Genomic DNA, 6,875 nt, shown 5'->3' on the forward strand with positions numbered 1-6,875 from the left:
ACAGTAGAGTCCTAAAGCCAACAAAAACGAATTTCAGCAAACAGGTGGGGAAAAGGCAAAAAGTATAGGGAAGACCACACTGAAGGCTGTTAGGTCTAACAGATACTTACAGAATGTTACATAAGAGCAATTGTCTCCCAGGATATCTTGTAAAATTACCTTTTTGATACATCATTACCAGTGTGAGACATTTGACAAGGTGATACAGTCCACTTTTGCAACATATTTACATTGACACACATCAGTTAAAACGGGTGACAGTGCTCGAGACAAGTGAGTGAGGAAGAGTAGGAGGGGTCAGATGACTTTGTTTGTGAGAAATACAAATGGAACTCAAATAAAGAAATACAGACGAACGTAACACTAAATAGAATCCTTCCCCACTAAGGATCTGCATTGTGCCTTTGAGGCTCAGTGCAGAAGCTGCAGCATCTATGGTGTTGCAGGCAAGTTAAAATAGGAGAGTACCATCTTTTTAACTAGTGAGATAACTCAAGAATGTTGCATCTTAGTGTGAAAATAGTGCTGACCTTCATTGCATCAGCCAGTGACAATATTGTATGTATGTGGCCCTATGGAGCTCAAACCTAGCTACAAAGCCCTTCCATAAAGGGTGACCAGGGTGTAATGCATAGGAAGGAGGAGGGGATGCGACAAGTGGGCTAGTGTAGCAAGGTGGAAGGGCAGTAATGTTTAAGGAGTGGGCAGGATGCAGCGGTAGAGGCAGGAGGCAGAGAGGTGTAAGTCACACCGGTGGATTCAGTGGCACTCTTTAGATGTGTACAGTAGGGTTGAGGTTACACTGAGCACACACAGACTTTACAAACAATATTACGCATGTTGCGAATAGCAAATGGCCTTACTTTCAGCTAGAAGCTGGAAGGGTTTGGTTCAATGATACAGACAAATTGGTCATTGAGCTAGCAAAATACAGAAGCATTTTGGAAGGTGTAGGGGGTGAGGAACTATGGTGGCTTCAAAGAATAGAAGTGAATCAATGTAGCCTTAAAGCAAGAGCTCTGAACACATCAATCTATACCTATATACTTTCATCATTCTAGTGAAAAAAGTTCTCTGTGGGTTTTTATTCATTTATCCTCAATTTATTTTCTCACATTAAAGAATTCTACAGTCTCTAGTGTGATTTTGGTGAATGGAATTCACTCAGGGGCTTATTTATGGGAGGCTTGCGTCGGCGGAGCTCCACTTTTATTTACGCTCCGGTGGCGCAAGTCTCTCAATCATATCTATGAGGCAAAGCAAAGCCGCTTTGCGTGCCCTCATAAATATGGAGTAAGACACAAGAAGCACAAGTCTCTGCGTTGCCTTACTCTGCATCAAAGAGGCGTTCCATGGATGTTGCAGTGGGTTTTCCCACGCAACACCCATGGATTTTGACATTGCTCCATACTTATTTAACCACGTTAAACCTGGGGCAGCGGCAAAAGCTTATGCATCTCAGAGCAGGCATAACGGGGAGAAATACTTTTATTTCTCCTCGTTTTTGCATCTTTCCATTCTGCAGCGTACATAGAAAGAGTAAAACGTCTCACGGCATTGTTTTTATACAGGAAGGATTTACTGCACAAAAACAATCCTGCCTGTAATGGAGGCATTGTGCACCAGGGCAGAGGGAAAGGACAGGAATGCACTGTATTTCCAAAAAGTCCAAATAGGGGAATGTGCATCAAGGCACGGTGCCTTGCCTTGTGGGGTTCCGCAGGGCTCTGCATTGTGCCTCCCTGCTTTTTAATATTTATCTCCAGCCTCTGATAGAAGAATTGGATAAACTGGACTGCCAGGTTTACAACTATGCCGATGACACCCAGCTAATCATTTGCATTGATAATTCCCCCAGGCACAGCTTAAGGTACAGAACATCCTTCAGTTTACCATAAACTGGATGACCTTGAATTCACTCAAAGTAAACCCGGACAAGACAGAGGTCCTTGCTTTTGCCACAGGGGCTAACCCCCTGGTCTAGCCTCTTCTGGCCACAAGAGCTCGGAACCACTCCGATACCGGTGCCAGCTGTGAAAAGCCTGGGTATTAGGTTAGATTCCATGCTAATGATGAATAAGCCGGTAGCTGCAGTGGTGGGAGGTTGCGTGGGATTGATGAAGCAACTACGGAGACTTGTACCCTTGCTGTCTTTTGCGACCATTCGCACTGTGGTGGCGGCCTTAATCCTGTCACGCTTGGATTATGGCAATGCAGTATATATAGGACTCCCCGATAAACTTCTAGGAAAACTCCAGGTGGTCCTAAATGACCCAGCACGACTGATTCTCAAATTGCAGAGAAGAACTCACACCACTCCCTTGTTACAGCAGCAACGCTGGCTCCCTATTAAGCAGAGGATCAGATTCAAGGGCCTGTGCATTGCGCATAAAGCTAAGTATGGAGCGGCGCCCAGCTACATTAAAGACCGTCTGATGCCTTATGTGCCTGGTTGCTGTCTCTGCTCTTCAGAAGCACATCTTTTGGCTTGCCCACGTTTTAATAGAACAACCCTAGGGAGACATGCCTTCTCGGTCGCGATTCCCCAGCTTTGGAATAAGCTTCCAGAGGGTCAGCGTGGTGAGGTGACTCTCCTTCCATTCAGGAAGAAACTTAAGACTATCTTGTTCACTGAGGCGTTTGGAGAAGCTTACCCCAAGCTCTGTTCTGTTTGCAAGCATTATGGTACTCCTGGGTTCATGGTTTGTAGCGCTTAGAGACCGTTGGTTATTTGGCGCTTTACAAATATAAATTAACAATAACAATAAATACGGTGCATTCCTTCCCTTTCACATTGGTGTAGGGCAGCGCGCAAGAAGACTTGCGGAGTTGCCCAACACCAATTCCTCATAAGTGAGGCCCTCATTTCTTTCATTTAGTTTACAATGATTGGAAATAAATGTATCATCTTTTTGCCTATTCTTTACAATTCATCCTCAGAAACACTGCCCAATTCCACTTGTATGATGAGTAACAAACGTGACATTTTCACCCTGTGCAGTTACAATTGCTTGATCCATACAAGGTATCCAGTAGAGAACTGCCATTGTGTTCTACCATCAAATGTCCATGAAATTTCTAGTTTAGTCATCACACCCAAGAGCGTTCCCAGTGTACTGCCATGTTTCTCCATAGGTAAGAGTATATTTTGTGTTAAATATTTTTCGTTTCAGACAACTTTCTTGCCTTCCACAGCTGCAGGATCCAGCATGCGCGTGAAGACCAGTCAATTTTCAGCTCACCAGTCCACGGGGCTCTTTTATATCCGAAGGCGCAAATTACAGTCCTGGCTGTGCCGGCTGCAGCACTGAAGTGTCAAGAGAGGATGAAAATCTGAAATATGTGTCGCCTTCTGTGATGCTTTTCTGTTTTGGAATGTGGAATTTTTGTATTGCATGTTGTGGGTGACGTGGGTCTCATCTGCCACTCCATATGCTCCTTCCTCAGGAAATCAGTCACCTGCGGATACTGTTCGCTGTACCCGGGATGACTCGTTGAATAATGTACATATATATCTTGAACATAGTGTGCAGTGCCAACTGCATTTTCCAAAACATTTAAGAAGATCAGAAGAGTTTCAAGCCTCATGCATTAAAAATGAATTTGGTAAAAGTGTTTACAATTTGTGCACTGAGTTTGTATTTTGTGGACTGACGTATGAATTAATAGGTTAGTACACAAAATACAGAATTGTAGTGGGCCATAATGGAGCATAGATCCTTCTATCTTAACTACTTAATGTAATCATTAAACAGGACTCTCCAATTGGCGTATGCAGGAGCGGCCCTTGCAGGTAGGGGGGTGGTGTGGGCGGGCGGGGTGGAGGGGAGTCCACAGACGACGAGGGAAAATTAAGTTTGAGAAGAAGAAAAACACTTACCTTGCGCTCTCCACATCACAAGGTAAGTGGTTTTCTTTTTTAAATTTAAGTTTCCCTCGTTGTTATCTGTCGACTCCACCCTCACCCCGCTCCACCGCTCTTATCTGCATGGGCCGCTCATGGTCGTATGAACCTTTGGTTGTTGACTTGATGCAAAAGAAGGAGCTAACAGCAGCAGTACATTTCAACCACAGTGGATCCAATGTGGCTCCACAGAGATGACAGAGAGGGTGCTGTCCAACCCATAAGAATTTTGTGTTAGCCATTTAGTCAAGTTACAAAATTGAAACGATTTGCAAATATTTAGTTAGAATATGATAAGACCATATGTATTTAAATGATCATGCAATCTTTTATATATTATGAGGAAAAAAAGTAGAAATATAACTACATAGAGCAAACAAAATATCAAATAGATGGGTTCCACAAAGGAGCTTCCTTATTCCAAAGAAAGCATTGGAAGTGAACAGGGAATTTCTAAGAGGAAAGATGCCAGCATCAGTTAATCCAAGTTTAAGGTTTAGGGGCAAACCATGTGTACTAAAGCATGGAGCTCAACACTCTGGTCAGGGGAAGTCAGCAGAGACGGGAACAGCGAAGTCAGGGAAGGTGCTGCTAAACATTTCTATGGCACACACAGTTAATACTTCGTATCAGTTCCCACCAAATAGACCATACAGCATGCTTTATTCTCTGGGATCAGGAAGACACTCCAGTTTCTCAGCATTGGACAAAGAAACACACATCTGTACGACCACAGATGTATCTGCTTGGTACAGGTGGATCTTGGCCACCACCACAAACAGGTGGATCTTGCCCACCATCACAAACAGGTGGATAAATGTAAATGTAAATGTCAAGGTACTTATAGAGCGCACTGTCACCAGACGGCCACCTTGCGATGTCACCTTTTTTTGCGGTTTCCTGGCGCTGATACTCATACCGCTGTGGAACCCCTCCTGGCTTTCCCTGTGAAGTGTCCACTACTGGGCACCCCCGGGGTGAAGCCAGGCATCCTTAGCGCTGTTGGGGCCGGTGTGGAGGCTAAGCAAGCTATTGCCCAGAGTTGCAGCGTGGGGCCCGTGATTGGAATAGGCACCGAGGCGAGAATAGACAGGTCCGAGGAAATTGAGCCCGAGCCCCGCCGAGGCGGGAATCGAACCCTGGTCCCTGGCCAGAACTCTGCTTCAGGGTCTGCCGCTCTAACGATTGAGCCACACTCCTCCACGATCTTGGCCACCACCACAAGCAGGTGGATCTTGGCCACCACCACAAACAGGTGGATCTTGGCCACCACCACAAACAGGTGGATCTTGGCCACCACCACAAACACCATGTCCACAGGCAAGTTACAATTACTGTCTGAGTATCTACAGTTTCAGTACAACAATGATATGCCTATTCTAGCTAACAAGCAGTTGATAAGACACCTGAAGAGGGGAAAAGAACAAGAAACTTGCAGAGCAATTTATAAATGTGCCATACATGTGACTCAGGCCTGGTTACAAGTTAGGCCAACTTTAAACCAACATGCCTTCTAAGCACGTACAGCTAGCATAAGTAAATAAATTGATTATATGTTGAATATATATGTGGCTGGCTCTCATTATGACTGAACAGAGCCACCAATGACATTTTGTTAATACATTGCAGACAGATTAATACAGTTACATGTTAAGCATATTTGTTATATAAATGGGTGTAGCACTAAATTAAACAACTTCAGTCACAATGCGACCTACCTCATAAATATTAAGGAGGTAGGTCGCAAATTGTGACCCACTATGATTGTCTACATATTGGTTAATGGGGGAAAAAACACTAGTGATAATCGGTCACTTGCAGGTTGAGTTCAGTGGAAACCACTGGGTGGTAAGTTGATGCGGGTCCCAGGAACAGGGTCTGACAGTCAGTTACATTTTATCTGGCTTGTAGGGCTCGGGTGCAGAGTGGAGCTGGATGTCTCTGGTGCTGATCGTTGCAGCTACGGGTGCTGGTTTTGCTGCTGGAAGAGCACTGGTGATGAAAAGAGGACAAATGCTCCATAACTGGGCCACTGGGGCATCGGGTTGAATGTGTTGCGGAGTTCCCTTGAGGCACAGTATTGAGTAAGAGTAGTGGTAGCCGGGCTGGCCACCAACAAGCCTTGGCCACAGCAAACCCAGCCTTGGGTTATTTTGACGCCCTGGAGTCCAGGGGAAAACAGGAGTTGCCTGAAACTTGCTGGAGGTCAGGACTACGTTTCCCGTAATGCACTAGACCATTTACTTTTGGGTGATCCCTCAAAGGGCCTGATGGCCAGTGATTCTGTGGTTCTGGGACTGCGTTTTACCTGCGAGCTGCAGGGGACTAGTGCCTCTAGTCCAAGTGAGTTCTGGAGCTCCTTTGGCTTGCAGAGGGTTCTTCTTCCCTTTGTAACTGATCTCTGGTCCAGGATGAGTCGCCCTTCATGTAGTTCCAGGGTGGCTGCTACAGGTGCAGGGTATCACGGCTTTGCTTTGTACAGGTCATGAAGTCACAGACTCTGATCTCTTCATTTGTCCTTTGTTGCAAGCCGATCAGATCTGAGGTTCTGGTGCCAGAGGAGTCCCTTATATCTGATTTAGGATTGTTAGGGGTGTGGGTGCTGGTAGCAAATGGGCTATTAGCCTTAACAGCTAATCCGTATATGGACATATAAGCTTGTACTTATATGTCTACACCTTTAATATAATGTACTCTGGCATCTGGGCTCATGGGGCCTACCTTAGGGGTGACTGGCGTATATTAAAAATGGCGCTGTGACATTGCTATTCATGGTGAGGGCAAAGTTGAGTTTGAACAGTTTGCATTGCTCATGCAACCTGAAATGGCAGGCCTGCTGTCATCTGTTTACATGGGTCACTCTAGGTGGCACAATCAGTGCTTCAGGCTTGGGGGAACACTTTAACTCCCATGCTCTGGGTACCACTGGTACCACTTACCAGGTATTTATAAGAGGGTTAAAGTCCTCGAA

The 6,875-nt window shown here is 45.3% G+C and overlaps 1 long non-coding RNA gene across 1 annotated transcript in view; it reads left to right on the top strand.

Annotated features, from left to right (window-relative positions):
* LOC146829605 (uncharacterized) overlaps positions 1 to 3,778 on the top strand; it is a 70,726-nt gene extending 66,948 nt beyond the window's left edge. The window contains exon 4 of the long non-coding RNA XR_014962020.1: positions 3,196 to 3,778. This is a non-coding gene — a long non-coding RNA (uncharacterized LOC146829605). The remainder of the gene's footprint in view (positions 1 to 3,195) is intronic.
* The last annotated feature ends 3,097 nt before the right edge of the window (positions 3,779 to 6,875 follow it).

Source organism: Triturus cristatus, chromosome 5_2 (genome assembly GCF_964204655.1).
Source record: "Triturus cristatus chromosome 5_2, aTriCri1.1, whole genome shotgun sequence".
NCBI lineage: Eukaryota > Metazoa > Chordata > Amphibia > Caudata > Salamandridae > Triturus > Triturus cristatus.